At 38.6% G+C, this 18479-nt stretch overlaps 1 long non-coding RNA gene across 1 annotated transcript; it reads left to right on the forward strand.

Moving 5' to 3' along the window:
• The first annotated feature begins 1620 nt into the window (after positions 1–1620).
• Positions 1621–17927, forward strand: LOC139312764 (uncharacterized). The gene is made up of 3 exons (XR_011600029.1): positions 1621–1671; positions 5747–5784; positions 17902–17927. It is a non-coding gene; the product is annotated as an uncharacterized lncRNA (long non-coding RNA).
• Positions 17928–18479: the final 552 nt, after the last annotated feature.

The raw sequence follows: 18479 nt of genomic DNA on the forward strand, positions 1-18479 counted from the left end.
TTGCAAAAGGCAGCTTGTATCTTGTGCCAATTCCTTTCACACTCTCCAACAACATCTGCCTATCCCAGATCCTGGGGTAGTGAATGAATATATCAAATCCAGTCTAAACATATGGCTGACTGTGCAATCAACTAAAATAATTCAATCTAGAGAAGCACTGATGTGGTTTGCGCAGAAGACAATCGCAATTTTCTTGTAAAAAATTCCAAGATTAATTATGTAGTCAAGGTCTACAATTTCTATCACTGTCAGCTAACTTACTCAGCTGCTGCAGTATTGGACACTGTGGTCCAACATCTTTGAAAGGCACCAACCTGATAAAGGCTGCGGGGGGTGTTCAGCTTGATTTTCCCAGATCTCAGACCAGAAAACCTTTGTATTATATACACAAGGATGGAAGAATATATTTTGAAGTGTAGGGACTCAAAATATTTCCTTCACAGCAGAAAATATACTGTAGAGTGAGATTCTCCCTCCCCCCTCTGGAAAACATATATTTTTCTTTTCTATCTTTTATACTCCAGAAATGACCACTTGGCTTTAGACTTTATAAGAAACAGCATCCCAAACAAAGAAGCTTGCAGAAGGACTAAAGTAATGTATTATTACCGTTAGCTTATCAATAGAAATATAAAGACTCTTACTCACTGTGTTAGACTTTAACTCACTAATTTTACATAGTAAGAATGATCCATATTAGTTTATGGTAGCTAACCATCAAGTGGAGTCTGGGTGCACTTTTTCAGACTAAAAGATTTTATTTAAAGACTTTGCTATGATTCTAATAAAATGGGTTAGTCTGAAAAGGTGCTGCCAGACTCCTCCTGAGTTTTAACATGACCTAGTAGAAATCTGGTTTCTAGAATCCACAAGTGCCAATCTCTATTAGTTGGGAACAGAGATACAGAAAAGACCAACTCTGTGCTACCGTATCATCTATTAGACATCTGGATTTTTGCACCCTAGATCTGGTTGTTCTTTCTAACTGGAGTCTCTTCTATGTGCTAAAAAAGACGCATTGGCAAAAAAGAAAACACCACTCCAATTTTTTTAAAAAAAATCTAAAACATGGGAAATGACAGATAGAGGAAGGTGCTACCTAGATTACCTAAGGATAGTTAAAAGTAAAAAAGCTATCTCATACTGAATGATAAGCTAATTTAAACAATGAATAGCAAACTGATACATACTGTATATATCACACTAAGCCATAAAGTGTTTTGTCTAACTGTATTCTATTGTATGTATGAACCTACTGATTGTTCTCTCAACAAATTACAACTAGATAAACCATGGATTAGCATGACATAAAAACTCAATCAAGATCTCCATGCCCTTAGAACCTTTTACTTTTATCAACTATGCCTTTTCCTAGTTTCTGTTCTTTAGCTGCTGCAAACTTTCCATGCCATGCTACTCATGGTGCTAGTATCCAAAAGTATAGTAGAAAGCAGTTTCGTGACCCATGAGAGAAAACCACAGGCTGATTAAACAAACCTGACATTTACTGTCTGGCTATTAAGCATGCTGGGAAGCAAACAGCCTCTCCAGCGACACTGAAAGTTGCATTTTGTTTCCTTCCTGACTGATTTTAAAAATAAGTCTGGAGGGATTGGGGAATATAAATTGGTTTTTGTTTCCACATTCTTGAATGTAGCAGAAAAACGCAGGGTAAGTAGCTGATTAATCTTCGAATGTAGCATTTTAATGTTCTGGAAAAGAAAATGCATTAGTGATAAATATAGATTAAAAAGGGAGAAATTATGTGGAAGATAGAGGCTGCTATGGCAATTGAGGTGGGGGAAAGGAGTGATTTAAATCGTGAATAGCAGGATATCATACTATAGAAATAGACTGCAATTGAATAAGTTAAAACCCTGTGCTTTCCCAGGCTACTATCTGCACATACCATCTCCATAATAATTGGAGGAAATTCTCTCTAATTTTTACACTCTTGCATTTCAGTGTCAGAACTTCATGACATAGATCCAGATTGAGTCATAATTTAATTGTGTTTTACTGAATGGACTACAACTGACCATGTACCACTGAACCATAAACCACTGGTTAAAGAAAGTAGTTGCAGGGATCAAATATTGAATTAACCTAAAACATTGTATTGGGCCAAATAAACCATGTTGCAGTGAGTGGTCATGAACTCTTGACTTCAAAGGTACTACACAGGAATTGAGGTTAGACTAAAGGAGCTGACAACCTGCAGTTTAAAGCCATTTGTAGCCCCTGGTCTCATTTTAGAGCACCTCAGCATTATTGAAGAAGCTCTTTGTAATTATTTAGACCTCTTGCAAGAGATTCTTCCTAACAGGCTGTAGAGCATAGTGAGAGAGAAGGGACAAATAATGTTAATAAATAAAATGATAAAAATAAAATAAGATGTCCAAAAGCAAAAAAACAAATGGGTTTTGATAGTGCATTAAAACTATAAATCGTGCTTTATGAATTACAGTAGCAAGCATTTTTTATCTCACTAAAATCAATTCAAATATCCTTACTCTAGTATGTGAACCAAGCCCTAATGTTGAAATATTCTGGAAATTAGCAAATTGGGCCTGATCAGGTACAGAAGTGGAGTATTGTTATATTAAAGTCCCTGCCCCCCCCTCCCAAATCTTTGGAAAAGTACTTGGCAAAGGTACTTGTAACTAGAGAGATTGGGGATGACTAGTGAGCTACAGAAAGAAACCCAAGATTCCCCGAAGATGTAGAAAACCTTCTGAAGTGTATTCTTCCCAGTCTCTTGAGTATTCAGGGATGAAAACAAAATGAAAACAAAAACAGACTCTTTGGAGCTTCAGCCATCCAAACCAAGAACTCAAAAGATATGTTCCAAATAAAGTTCCCAACCTCAGAGGTAAATGTCTATGGAGATTCTCAGTCAGCCAGGTCATGGTTGTCCCAAAGGTGCTTTTTCAAGAGGCAACTAGACTTTCTGTTTTTTCTTTGAAGATGTTTTGCTTCTCATCCAAGAAACTTCTTCAGCTCTGGAAGCTTCTTTTTCCTCAGAGCTAAAGAAGCTTCTTGGATGAGAAGCGAAACGCCTTCAAAGAAAAAGCAAAAAGTCCAGTTGCCTCTCGGAAAAAGCACCTTTGGGACACAGAGGTAAAGTTACTTGGAGCACAAGGGAACACAAGGATAGCATCTACCTAGAATGTTTCAAAGCATCTTTTCCACATATCATGCAGTTGTACTCTGAAACTATTTCATTGTCACACCATGACCAGGTTCCTTTTGAATGAAGGTACATTATGTATTTCGTTTTGAAAGGATGACAATTGGCACAAAGAAATAAGAAAATGGAGGCCTTTGCGTTGTTGTTTTTTACTATATACAGTGAAGCTATTTACAACATAGGCCCGCAGGGGAGGGCCTTCTCTGTGGCTGCTCTAGCTCTGGAACCAAATACCTCCTGAGGTCCGGACCGCCCCCACCCTATTGGCCTTCCGGAAAGCGGTGAAGACCTGGCTTTTCCGGCAGGCCTGGGGCCGTTGATCTCGCTACGGCGATCTTGCGAGACCCGGCCATGGAATGGAGTGTATGAGTTTTTAATGTTTTCTTTTTAAAAAATTTTACGGGATATTGTTCACATTGTTTTTTGCTGTAAGCCGCCCAGAGTCCTTATGGAGTTGGGCAGCATAGAAATGCAACTAATAAATAAATAAATAAATAAATAAATAAATAAATAAATAAATAAATAAATAAACAAACAAACAAACAAACAAACAAACAAACAAACAGGAATTTACAGCAAGTATATGCAACACAATTCTGTTAACAGGCTTCTTCCTAAACTTCTCCCACAGAAACTATTCTTCTATAACTCTCCTGCTAATTGCTTTGCTTCCTCCCCCTTACACTTACACTCCTTCCCATTTCTGGGCCTATTAATAGAAAGAATGAAAATAAATGAATGTATTGGATTTACTATCATGGTCAGCACAGCTCAACCAGCTGAACAATTTCTGCTTCACCATTGGTGAAAAAAAATTCTTTCAAAGTCTTCTGCTTGGTCCAGGCCTTCCCCAACAGCTAATTTTCATCTTCCTGTCGTCACCTCTCTGAGACTTTGTTCCTTCTTCAGGGAAAGTCACCTGTAGATTTTTCTTCTTCCTCTCTGACCTGAAATCAGAGGTAGGCTTCCCCAGGCTCCAGAGACCCTCTGGAGGCCCGGAATAGGCCTGTTTCTTGCCTTCCTCAACTTCTGGTAGGCCCATTTTTCGCCTTCCCCAAGCCTCTGCATGAACACTGCATTTACCTGCATCCAAAACGGGCCATATGGGGACTCCTGGGAGGGGAGGGGCAGGATGGGCAGGGCCAGCCAGGAGTGAGATTTGGGGGTTCTCTGAACTGCACAAAATCTTAGCTAGAGGTTCTCCCAAACCCCTGCGAACCCCTAGCAGCCCACCACTGCCTGAAACCAACAACTGTTCCACACATTGAGCTAAATCTATTCCCCAATTTTTCTCGTCAAATATTCTGTTTTGCAATCTTTTTTTCTCCTCACCCTTTCTAATTTTGGACTAGACTGGCCATAGGTCCCCCAGCAACTGAGGAAATGAGTGCACCATCAGAGCTCTAGTCCCTAACATCTATATTCCAGGCAGGAGCAATGGACAACTGTCTCTACATCTCATCACAACAGCCCTGGCTAACAACCAGGTCAGTTCATCAGCCCTCATGATAGCATAGCTGCACTTCAAGGCTAGAACTGAGCTGCTTCTGCCATTTTCTCTCTTCATTTGCTGACCCTTGCAAGTATAACTACAACTATACCAGGCCACTAAAAACCATATGCCACATTCATGACCCATTTTGCTCAAGAATTTCCATAGGTGCTGCATATATATGTTAAATGCTCCAAAACATCCTCTGAAGTGTGCATTATAGCCCTGCTGACTATACTTGCATGGAAGAAAAAAAATCAATTCTCCTTTGAATCAAGCTTCTATCTTGGGGATTTCATGGACACGTCTAGGCAGTTTTTGGGTAAGAAGATGGAAGTGACTTGCAATTAATTCTTTCCAGGATGTTTTTTCAACCTTCCAAATTATCTTACGGCCTTGTGATTTTCAGTAGTCTCCAATCCAAGTACTAATCAGTTTTTTCAAATTAGGGATGGTCAGCTAGGTACTCCATCTTAGATGGGCTACATAAAGTAAATTTTATAGAAATCAAAGAAATGCTTTCCAAGTAAATGTAGACTGAAACCTCATAGCTTTCACCTACATTGGATCTAGGACACATCACACTGAACTATAAACTAGAGTTACAGTATGTTCATATTGCATGTTAAGCCAGAATCACTATTACCACATGATGGCTTAGTTTACCATAAGACCTCAGCCATAATCACTTTAAAAAAAAAGACATCAAGTAAACATTTGAGTTTGTCTCACCAAAACCATGATTTTCTAGATATTAAAATCAATCTAGCAGCAGGCAGAGAACAAAGCTTTTGTTAAATTCATCTGCCTTATTTTGATATAGAATAAGAAGAGCTTTTTTCAAGGTAGACAAATTCCTATGATATCCTGATCAAGAGCTCATCCACCAAATATAAATTTATAATGATAAAATAATTCTGATGACCTAGTAGTAGAATACTAAGGTCTGTGGCATATCTGATATGATAGGCAGCAGCCCTTATTTAAAAATCAAGTTGTCTTTCTCTGCATTGCCCTTTTTCAAGTGCTAAAATGCTAAACAATCGAATTCTGCTTCCCATTAGACTGTGAGACTCCCGGAAGACTGTGGCGACAAACTAAGGTACTTTATTTCTAATGCACTTTAACATCATGGTAGGTGCACATTATGAGAAAGCAGGATGCATTTATTAAAGACACCTAGAGGTTCATTTTAATAGAATTCAACGGGAACCAGTTTGCACATTTTGCCTCCCCCTTAGCATTCCAGGAAGGAAATACGGATGTTAAAAATGTTGACTTTAAAATGTTTCAGCATGTTCTGAAGCAGGTAGTATTAAATTACATTTAACTGCCCTTTCCAATGGCATAATGACAGCTCTCGGTTTCCACTGAATGTTTTGTTCCCAAGAGCTTGAGGAATCCCAAACTTTCTGCAAAATGTGATGAACTCTTATTTCCAGTGCATTTGCTGGTAAGGGGAATGTGATCTGATGGCTGTGAGTTTGGATGGGAAAGAATTGGAATGGGCTGGAATCAGGCTTAAATTCAACAGCTAAATATATGAGCCATATCCTTTTCCAGGCAAATGGTTTTGTAGGAAGTTAGCACCACCCCTTTCCTAGAAAAATGAAATATTTTAGGAAATATTAAAATGGCAGAATATATTTCCCTGGATGAGAAATGGAGAAACATGTTTTAAAGACAAAGCAGCTCCCACCTTCCTGTCCCCCCCCCACCTTTGTCAATGGGCCATTAAGGTCTCAGCCAAGCTCACTCATTCCCCCCACCTTTGTCAATGGACCATCATCTGCAACACAATAGGACCCATCTAGCAACAGAAACTCGTCACATGGCACCTGGGAAGATTACATCAGCCAGCAAGGCTATCTAAGACCCCCACCCCCCTTGGGAATCTGACAACCAATCAGGATACTCTTCCTGTGTCCCGGAAGTTCAAAGCTCAGAGAGGGCATAAAGCCAAAGAACGCTCAACATCTTGGCCCTGTTCAGGAACTCAAACCATGTGATCCTGTCCACCATTAAACCATTTTTCCAAGCAGTCCCCATGTTTCCAGTGTCTTTTTCCCCACTTGGAACTGAACCCAGAAGGATATTTCTTCTAACAGTTTTTACCTATGGGAGGTTTCTTTCTGCGTTTGGGATGAAAAGACAACTTATGCTAAAATTAAACAATCCAACACTGTCCAGGTGCTTCTCGATGAGCGTAATGTAAAAAACTGACTTTAGCTACCACAATCCTTAGCTCTCATCTGTCACAAATCCTATATTCTCTCTATATATAGTTTTATTAGTTTATAATATAACATACAGAGAGAATACAAAAGCAAATATTAGGGAAATTAGGGAAGGAAAAGGGGAAGTGAATAGTGGGAGAAAGAGAGGGAAAAAGAAAAAAAGGCATTGACTTCTGACTCCTTTGGTGCAGTTGAATAAGGCATTAAGATTTACGTTCCACTTTTTACTTTTTCATAATAATAGAAACTAGCCATTTCTGTAATAACAAATCTATCTAATCGGTAAAACCCAAGATCAAAGTTTCATCTTTTTCCACCTCAAGCACAAAGTCCAGAAGTGATTTCCAAGTTGAAGTAAAGGTATTTGTGTTTTTTTCTTTAATCAGAGCAGTCAATTTAGCCATCTCTGCTATAGGACAAATCCTATATTCTCAACTTCCAACTAAAACAGATAGTAATACCTTTCACCAGTCCTACCACTGTTTACTTTTAGATCCAACCATTCATGGTCGGATCTTGGGAGATCTGGCCATGAATGGTGTGCATGGGCTTTTAATGTCTTTAAAATGTTTTTATAATGTTTTTTTAATAATTTTTCTATGTTCACATTATTTTTGCTGTAAGCCACCCAGAGTCCCTTGGGAGTTGGGCGGCATAGAAATGGATGACTATTAAGAGACAGAAAGATAAGAGTGCTGTATTTGTTCAGCAAAATCAGTGAATAAGTTCGTAAAACATACCAATAAGATGTTTATATATCGTTTCTTGTAAATTGAAAAATACATAAAAACCAAAACCAAAATAGGTCTTAGTGCCATGTGTGAACATCATCTCTCTCTTTCTTTTCCTGCCTGAGATTTCCCCATTTCCATCTCACCTACTCTGATTAGTTTATCACCAAAGCTAAGAGTCAGTGCATCAGTTAATTAAAAAATGTCCAAAAGTGATCTTTTATTTATTCATTAACTTTACTGAATTCATAATCCTGCTTTTCTGATAATTGGGAGAGGTGGAACAGGGGAAGGCCTTGCCCTAAACTAAGCTGGCAAAATGTACAAGAAAAAAGTTTGGAAGAAAAAAGAAAAGGAAGTGTTAGCTTTTCAAGGCCACAAGTGAGTAATAAATTCATCCACAATGATAAAATGTAACAATTTGCTACCCAAATTAAAGTGACAAGAAAGTGGAGAAAACTAACTTCCTTCCTTCCTTCCTTCCCTTCCCTTCCCTTCCCTTCCCTTCCCTTCCCTTCCCTTCCCTTCCCTTCCCATGCATGCCGGCATCTGTTGATGGCATAAATTATATGGATGAGTTGAGAACAAATCTCATAGGGATTATTTTTAACTTTTACAGCTATGATCACTAGTATTATTTTGTTTCATGTAATGAGGACTGACATCACTCTAAATTCCAAGTTTCAGGGTAACAACTGTTTATGCAAGATGTTCATAAACTCTCAGTTGTTTCTCATCAGGCACAGTCTCCTTCATTCTTTCCTGTTATTTTTTTCATTCCAATAGTCATAATCCTAAAAGAAGGAAAAAGAATAACCTAGTATATTCCTGTGGTGATACAAGTTGCAAACATCTGAGGTATTGACTTGAAATGTTTTAGAAAAAAAATGCCAATATTATGAATCATGGAAGAACTTCTCTCAATAAGAAAACTCTTTCATGGGAAGAAAATGTCATGGTTACATAACCTTCCCTAATTTAAACTAATTTTGGAAAGATACAGCACAGTCACCGGTCTTTTCAATTGTAGACCTTGTGTCTGTTTATTGCATGGGGAAAGAGGAAATCTGCAAATTTGAGACGACGTTTTTATTAAACAGGTCATGTAACTAAGGCCTGGATCTAAAGAAGCCAAGATATGAATCTAAAAAAACCAATACCGCAGTGGTATTTTCCAACTGTATCATAATAGCCTCTGTTGCAATGTTCCACTCATATTATAAAAGTTACATTTCACAGAATAATAGACTTAGAAGGACCAGATAGGTGATTTGTCCAATCCATTGATGTTATGAAGGTTTTTGAAGCTAACTTTCCTCAACTGAGGTTGTCTAAATCTACAAGACTACAACTTCCATAATCCAGGGAATATTATCCAAAACTGAAAGTGTAGGAAGCATTGGTGTGACATATTTGGTGTTAGCCTGAGGAAGGCTGCCTTACTCAGATCCATCTCACTCCCAGCAGTGAAAGGAAGGGGTGACTACTTATTCCTAAAATGGCTGTATGGCTTCTGCTGCAAATAATCTGCCTGCAGGAGTTACGTACCATCATCCTTACAAAGCTATCACTGACTGGGGATGATGGGTATTATTGGATAGCACCAGGGTAGAGAAGTAATACTGTAGCTAGACAGAGCTACAATTTCCTTTGGCTGAAGCAAATTGTGGCAGCATTTTTATAGGATTGATTTTCACAATTTCCACTCTCTTTTTTCTTTTTCTGCTTTGATTGTTTAATGAGGTTCTCTATATTTAGTGTTGCTTGCCTGCCAACAGCCATGTCAGATGAGAAGCTGATGAGAACTGTATTCCAACACTTCTAAAAAGAACCAGATTGAGAAAGGCTCTGCTGCAGAGCCTTTCTCAAGTAGAGCCCTGTTTGCCACCAGAAGCCCAGGTGTGCTCCAGACAAACAGTAGGTTATGTCTGTAATTATAGATCTGTGCAGTTCCCAATGGAATCTCCCTGTGGATGTGCTGTGGGTAGCTTTTGGCACTGAACGCAATGGTAATCAGTCAAGAAAGAAGTCAACATAAGGTCATCCCATTTCACCTTCCTCCATCGTAAAAGGCAACCACACACTCGGGCCCCAATAGAAATTAGACCATGTTGATCTTGCTTCAAATACAACAAAGTATCAGGCTTCCACCATCACAACAAAATATCTTAAATCTATCCTGCATTGTGGCCTTTATTCCGGACAACTGCTGCAAAGACAGAGTCATGGTTTTAAAAAGGAAGGTAAGAAGTGGCTACAATAAATCTCTGGCAGGGTTAAAGCTCTTCTTGTTTATTATGTTCATGGTATGTGTGCACCAGAGGTGAAATACTCGCAGATCGAACCAGCTCGCCCGATCCGGTAGCAATTTTTTCCTGCGGTTCGGCAATCTGGTAGCGATCGCCACCCAGGTGTCATTACTTCCTGGTTTTAACCAGGAAGTAATGTTTTTTTTTACCCTCTGCACATGCGCAGAAGGTGTGCATGTGCTTCCGAACCAGTAAGGAAGGTATGTAGATTTCACCCTGATGTGCACTGCATATAAAATACCATGTTTCCCCGAAAATAAGACCCTGTTTTATATTTTTTTGAACTCCAAAATAAGTGCTTGGCCTTATTTTCGGGGAGGTCTTATTATTTTGAGGTGCGTGGAGCAAGATGATGCTCCTCTTGCCGTCTTATCTGATTTCCAGCTCTGCGTTTAAATATTTTTAGGGAGGGCTTATTTTTTGGGGGGGAGGCTTATTTTAACGCATGCTCTCAAAAGCCCGATTGGGCTTATTATCAGGGGATGTCTTATTTTCGGGAAAACAGGGTAGTCCTAAGCATCTTGATTTTTTTTTTCACCATAGTCCATGAACATACCTGTGCATGGTAAAAGGAGGTCCCACACAGTCTTATTTCCTTTTTTTATTATTATTATTTTTACAGCACCAGGACATCCACAGCCACCAGTACATGTAAAAAAAGGGCAGGGTTTCAGTTGCATAGTTATGACTGCCATCTTAACTTTTCCAACTCTGAGAATTCTATACAGCATTTTAATTTGTGTTTCCAGCAGGTGACACAGAGAAAGGGGAAATATGACAATGTCAGAAAAGAGGCAATGGAAAAGGCAGACATACCGATAGTCATTCATTCACCATGAGGACAGCAGAGTTTAATGGCTTTAAAACCAAAATGGTTTTATAAAAAAATTGAATAGCCAAATGTATGTTGTTTTGCTGACAGAACAAGCAGTGAGTGGTGCTTTAAGCCACAACTAGGGAAGTGATTGGGTTGGGAGGTTCTTTGGAGGTCAATTTTTTTAAAATCAATGTTTTTAATACAGAGAAATGAAAAACAAACATAATAAACCAAGTTGTTTGCTCACCTGACCAGAAAAACAGAATTCCATTTAATGCACTATACCGGCACTCCAATAATACAAAGTTTTCTTTTCTGAGTCATTCTGGTATTATTTTATGCATGAAGTCAGGTAATAAAATTATCACAGTGGAGAGCGCAGAGAAAAGATCGTTTAAATAATTTAATCACTGGTCATTGTATCAACAAAGGCATGGTCAGCTGAGAGACCAGAGTTCATAAATATATTATAAAAATGAGTGATTCTTTAATTTTAAGTAACAGTCTTCTGGGTTGGATTTCATATGTGAAATACTATACAAATTCAGTTTCTGAAAAGAGATGGGAATTATCATAGTCCAAATTTTGACACACCGATTCTTTCTAAGTTTGTTCTATGGGTTACACAATTCTGGGACAAGATGAAATAAAGAGTAGTTAAGTTATTCTATACAAAATATAGCCTTATATATATATTTTCCTTTTAGAGCTCCTTCCTAGGTAGTTGGAGAACTATTTTATAAGGTTGTTAGAAACCTTTGCAAGTAGGCCCCCATTTTTTTTGGTCCACAGAAAGATTTCAAACTTTGAGAATACAGGGCTTTCTAAACTTCTGTTAACATAGGTCCTAACCCATTTACAAAACACCTGCTGTTATCAAACCTTGTACTAGGCACTGCAATGAAATGATACTCCAGATGCTCAACTTTGTGTTCAGATAAAGCAGAAGTTTCACAGACATAACATGGCTAAATAAATTCCTTTATTGCAGATAAGAAAGAAGACTGATATGTGCAGAAAATCTGCCCACTACAATGTCCCTATAATATGTCTGCTACAAGGTTTAAATTCTAGTCCTTTCCTCCTCTGGCTTCAAGTCAAGAGACTTTTAACTTTCTCTTGGCCATGAGAGACAGAAGTTCAATGCTGATATAATCTTGGCTGAGATACATCAGTTCATACTTCATCAGTTTCAGCCTTACACCATCTTTCTATATATTATCCCCTCTCCTTTAAATCTGCTGATCACAGATCCATAAAATTTCTATAAAACTTCTTCTTTAAGGATGAAAAACTATATTGGTAATACTACTAGTTTGGGCTGGTTTGCCTGAACTGGTAGTAAAAAATGCTACTGGTTCGCTGAACCGGTAGTAAAAAAAGTAAAAAACAAAACAAAAAAAAAACCTCCGAAGATCAGCTGAGCGACGCGCGATCGTCAGAATTTTTTTTTAACTTTTTTTTTTATTGAAAAGTTTTATAGGAAATACAAACATTTTCTCGCCCCCACCCTTCCCCCCTCACCCCATCCCTCCCCCCTTGCCCTCCCACCCATTCCCCTACCCCCCTCCCTGACTTCCCAGAACAAGCACAGGGTATAGCACTCACAAACATAAAACTAAAATATGCTAACAAATTGTTGACTTCAAATTCTTTCTAGGTCTTTAACTCCTTATGACTCAAAACACTATAAACATAAGCTAAAAATTAAAAATATTTCACTCATAAGCTATATGAATCTTCTTAGTCAGATACTTGTTTTGAATATAGTCAATCCATCTTCTCCATTCCGATATGTATCTTTCATTTGAATGGTCTTTAAGATATGATGAAATTTTTGCCATCTCTGCCAAATGCACGACTTTTAGTGTCCATTCCTCAATAGTAGGTGGAACTTCCTTCTTCCAATACTGTGCTACCAGTAACCTGGCAGCTGTTATTAAATTCAAAACCAACTTAGTTTCTATTACAGTACAGTCCGTAACTATTCCCAACAAAAAAAACTGTGGTGTAAATTTAATCTTTTTCTTTAAAATATTTTAAATAATCCACCATATTTTTATCCAAAAAGCCTTAATTTTTTTACATGTCCACCATATATGAAAATATGTAGCATCTTCACGTTCGCCTCACCAACACTTAGGTTGTAAATTTGGATACATACAGGCTAGTTTTTTTGGATCTAAATGCCATCTATAAAACATTTTATAAAAGTTCTCTCTTAAGTTTTGGGCTTGTGTAAATCTTACATTTTTAACCCATATCTTTTCCCATGTTTCCATCATTATTGGTTCTCCTACATTTTGTGCCCATTTTTTTTACTTTTTAAAGTATTTAGTAAAAAATACTTTAAAAAAGTTTTTAAAAAGGTTCCTAAGCTCGCGCGCCACAGCTGATTCCCCCCCTTGCTGTTCTACTTAGCTTCCCAAGCTCCTTTTGGTGCGTACTGTGAATGCACGCACACAGTGTGTGTTTGGTGCACACTGCACATGCAGTTCGTGAGCTTGGCGTGCAGCGCGCATGTGCAACCAGCAAACTGGTAGCAAACCGGTTCAGATTTCACCACTGTCATAATGATGCAGATCTATCCATTCCCAAGAAAAAAAAAACACGGGAAAGAGATGGGATTTCTCCATTAATGTGAAATAAAATTAAGGATAGTGCTCAAGATTTATAAAGGGGAAGCAGCAAGGAATGCCTGCCTAAATGCATCTAATCTGATGGACCAGACAAACGTTCTTTAACCAGCAACAAAATGTGAATGCCTCCTAAAATCCAGCATCCTAGTCAAACAGATAATTCAGCTAGATTGGTTGTACTGGTTTTCTTTGAAATTCTGTGTGTGGAGATATTGTCTTCTTTTTTTTTTTTTAAAGCATTCTTTAGCATCTAGAAATTTGGTTTTATTAGTTTAATTAGAACATTTGTTCTCCATATGTAAGATATCCTTATGCTTCAGAGCTGAAACATGTTTTATTAAGTTCATTACTTCTGCTTTGGGCAGGAAGGTCTGAAGCATCATCGTTTCTATTTTCTTAAAATTGGGATGAAAGGAGAAATCCTTGGTTGAAAAGCTGAGCACTCTACAACTAAATAGATTAGATTGGGGCTGGAAGTTCAGCCTGGCTACTTTATAACTATGTAAGTAACTTTTATTGTGGAATCTTTGTAAAAAAAAAAAAAAAAAAGGACCTACCTATGAGATTTTAAATGATTGCAGTCTCTGTGGGCTCAATCCCAAACCAAACATGGAGTTCAATCCATCTGAATTTTTATAGTATGCTCATGGAAAGGACATCAGGTCTAGAGATGACCAAGAAAGCAATAGTAAACCACTTCCAAAAAATCTTAATGAAATGAATTGCAGGGACTAATCTAGGTAGTCACCAGGATTCAAAACTGACTCAAAGGTAAGGAGGAGGTATATGTGTATATATATCATCTCTCTTTCTCCACCACTGTCTCTCTTATTCACACATACGTAAACACAAACACACACACACACACAGAGAGAGAGGGAGGGAGGGAGGGAGGGAGGGAGGGAGGGAGGGAGGGAGAGCAGATGGGGCAGTGTTCTTATGCAGCCAAGCAAAATGCCCACAGGTTCATTGGTAGTCACTGACAGCTGAGAATTCTAAGAATAAGTGAGCCAAGGCATGTATTTCATTTGAAGACATCTCATGGATGTCATGTAATCAATTTGAAAGACCTGGAACCTCAAGTGAAAGAACATCACATTTCTGAAACACACATTTCTTAATGGTTATCCACTAAAATACAGTATTTCCCAACCATTGGCCCCTACACCTTATCTTTCTTAGACTAGATCAGGGGTCCCCCTTCATGTGGAACATTACATCATTAAAATCTTTCAACAACTACCCCATAAATCAGTTGCTGGGAGTTTGGTAACTGTGGTTCACCCAGTCACATGTTGCCTCCTAGCTATTCTTCGCTGATCCCCAAAATTCAAGAAAATATAATTTTCAAAACAGCTGAAATCTTATTGTCAAATCTGTTTTTTGCTTAACATTTTGTTTAAAAAGACTAACATCTTGAGAGATTTGACAATTTTCTGAGATTTTTCTTGTTTTCATACATACATGCATACATACATACACATATGCACCCAATTTTTTCATCCATACCAGAGGCCAGATAATGGTTTTGCTTATTAGTAGTCAAGTACTGAACATTCCAACATGAAGCTCACTTATTACAAACTGGATTCCCTTTTTCTTTTATTGAGTAGGGTCAATACCTGCTTTGCTTAACCTATAGCCCATCAAACAAACTATACCAGTGGTCACCAACTGGTCGTCCACGAGAAAATTTTGGTGGTCCGTGGAGAAATTTTCGTAATTTTTGCATTTTTGCAGGTGGTGCAATAAGGAAAAAGGAGCGCAGTGCTCGCCGTCCGGAATGAATGGTGCTGTTGTGGTGGTGGGGGAGGGGGTGGTACAAATGGGAAGAAGCGGCGTTTGCGATGGCTGGAATGAAGCACTACTTTCATTTGGACAGCAACAGCATTCTGCCAGCCAGTGGCGCAAGGCAGCCCTCGTCTCCTGCCGCTTGGGACTCGGACCCCCTGCAAGCTCTCATCTCTCAAGGAGCGCTCCCTGAAGTGGCGCTGGAAACTTTGGTCGGGCTCCTTGAGAGACGAGAGCTTGCAGGGGGCCGATCTGGCATCTGCAATGGAGAGCAAAATCCGGCTGCTCCCCAGACCAGTCACCATTTACCGCTCCGAGTCCCAAGCAACAGGAAATGAGGGCTGCTTTGCACCGCAAATATACCAAGGTAGAATCCTGATGCTGCACTTACAGCAGAGAGAAGAATCCAGATTTGCTGTGGCCAAGTTCACATATGCTGTGAAGCACATTTTGCTCTTCAGTATTACATAGTCTTTTTATCTAATTGAACTAGAAGCAGGGGTGAAATCTAAAAAATTTTGCTGTGGGCGTGGCTTAATTACTGGGCAGGGCTTGGTGGTAAGGTGACTGGGTGGGCGTGGCTTGTTGGTCATGTGGGTATGGCCAAGTCAATGTCACTTCTTTGCCCTTTTTTAACCTACAAAACACAACACAACACAACTGGCTCACCCACAATGTAAAAGCAGCTGTGCTAGACCCAAAATGGCCCCTGGAACAAGCAGGAACCTCACACAGCCACAAAAAGTCCAAAAAAACAACTTTCACATTTTATACACACAAAATTCCACAGCTTTGTGAGATTTTGTGTGTTTGTGTAGTTAGAGTGAAACACTACAGAAACACACTAAATCTCAGAAAGCTGTACAAATATTATTTTATTTTCTTTTTATTTTTATATAAAAGCAGCTAAATTTAAAACTTCCTAAACTTTAAATGGCTAGGTCTAAAAAAAGAACAACTAAAAAAAACCCCAATTAACTATGTTTTTTAAAGCTCCCAAAGGGGGAAAAAACTTACCCAATAGAACAGGGATCTTCAACCTTGGCAACTTTAAGACTTGTGGGCTTCAACTCCCAGAATTCTGGGAGTTGAAGTCCACAAGTCTTAAAGTTGCCAAGGTTGGAGACCCCTGCAATAGAAGGTACAAGGTAGGCAGGAAGGCAGGCAGACAGATAGAGCTGCTCACCGATGAGCTTGATTACAGGCAGGGAGATTCAGTTGCTTGCTGATGCAATGGATTGCAGGGATTACAGAAAGGCATTGCAACCAGCAGCTAAGGTAAGCAAGCTGGAGGCTGGGGGGGAGGAGGGATTTTTGCTACTGGTTAGCAGGCAACTCAGCTTGGCTGGTCAGAGCCATTTAAAAGGGAAAAAAGGCTCTGATGATCGCGCGGCTCAGCTGGGCATGGGGGGCAGGGCAGGGATTTTTGCTACCAGTTCTCCGAACTGCCCGCCGCCATCGCTACCTACTCACCTGAGCCGGTCCGAACCGGGAGCATTTCACCCCTGACTAGAAGTGACTGTCTAGAATCTTAGGTAGTGATACTCTCTCTTGCTTATTATTATGTTCTTTTATTAGTCAAAGGCTAAATTTTTAGTTGTGAATTTGCCTAACTATGGGTTTATTGAAGAAAAAATAATCACTAGTTCTCACAATATACTACCCAATGATTTACAAGCTGTAATAGCCAGTTCAAACAGGATGCTAAGCCTAAAACTAGCCACATTATGTAATTTATGAACCAGCCAATAATTTTTAAAATCATTGAACAATTGTGTTATCCTATTTTATAATAGGGCAATCATGTTTTTGAATTAAAGACAAATTAACATAACTCCTGAATTTTCTTTAGCTGTCCTTATTCTGTCAACAGGACAGCTATTTTGAGTTTCATAGGTTAACTTATTTTATTCATAATGAAAATTGCTAAAATAATTAGGCCATAAAATGCTTTTATATGTGAATATTGGATGACTTCAGGCAATTTCTTTAAAAACAAAGCTAAGCATGGTTTTGATGAATCTGTTAAGGGTCAGTTTAAACAGTCATGTAGAAGTTTCCTTTGAATGTGCAAATTGGCTATTGTGCTATGATGAAAAGAACTTGACATCAGGCTGTCCTCACATCTTCTCCAAGTCTTTACCGTGTTCTCATCATATTCAAACTTCAGTGAACAAATATGGAGGCAAGGCCATCTTATGTTTCTTGCTCATCATACATGGAACCTTAAACATGTTTATTGTATTATCATTTCCACCTGAAACTTGCTTCTTCCTTCCTTCAAACTTTCATCACTATTTCCTATTCCAATTCTCTTTGTCTCCTTTTCTTTGTTCCTCTGTTCAGTTTTCCTCACCCAGTAGGTATTTGGAAACCTACCCTGTGGAGCTGTATGTCATTTCATTTTAAATGTATCCAGGGTGGAGGTGAATATTGGTTAATGGGCAGGGCTTGGGGGAACCAGGAGCAAATTCTTCCTCTCAGGCCCCTCACATCTCTTATTCCTGCAGAAGAACTGAACCATTTTCTTTCCTTAGTCTGAAAACAATGCCTAAGGTCAGTATATAACGCTTTCTGAAAGCTAGTCTGTACTGACCTTGCCTTATTTGTATCTCACCTTTATTATTTTTACAAACAACTCAAGAAGGTAAACATACTCAATACACCTTCTTCTTCCTCTTATTTTCCTCACAAGAACCCTGTGAATTGGGCTGAGAGAGAATGACTGCTCCAAGATCATCCAGCTGGCTTTCACAGCTAAGGTGGGACTTGAATTCACTGTCACCTACATTCTATTCTGATGTTTTAACCACTGGACCAAATTACAAAGTATCTTAAGAATTTATTATTAAAGTTTGTCTGGTTGATTTCACTTGCAAAGTATACTAATGTGGCAACAATTCTCTTTTCTATGTTTTACAGGTTATTATTTATATATGTTCTTTTACATTAAGCATTTTTTTTAAAAAGACCATTCTTTCCAGTATTGCTTTTGGGTTTAAACTAGTCCAGTTTTGTCAAAGCAAATGGAGAATAAAAGTAGTCTGGGAGTTCTTGATAAATTCTTTGGTCAAAGCACTATTTTTTTTAAAGAAAAAATCTTACAGAGGAATGTTGGGCCTTATTTGAACAATCATACAAAATGTGGACTTTGACCAAACCTGAGAGACTAAGCAGAAACTTAATTTGCAAACAAGAACAATGATCATTTATTAAATGATTGATAATTGGCTTAGAGCAGGGGTGAAATGCTCCCGGTTCGGACCAGATTGC

This window comes from Pituophis catenifer, unplaced genomic scaffold (assembly GCF_029215685.1).
Source record: "Pituophis catenifer annectens isolate HBS135680 unplaced genomic scaffold, rPitCat1.0.hap2 SCAF_2, whole genome shotgun sequence".
NCBI classification, from domain to species: Eukaryota; Metazoa; Chordata; class Lepidosauria; order Squamata; family Colubridae; genus Pituophis; species Pituophis catenifer.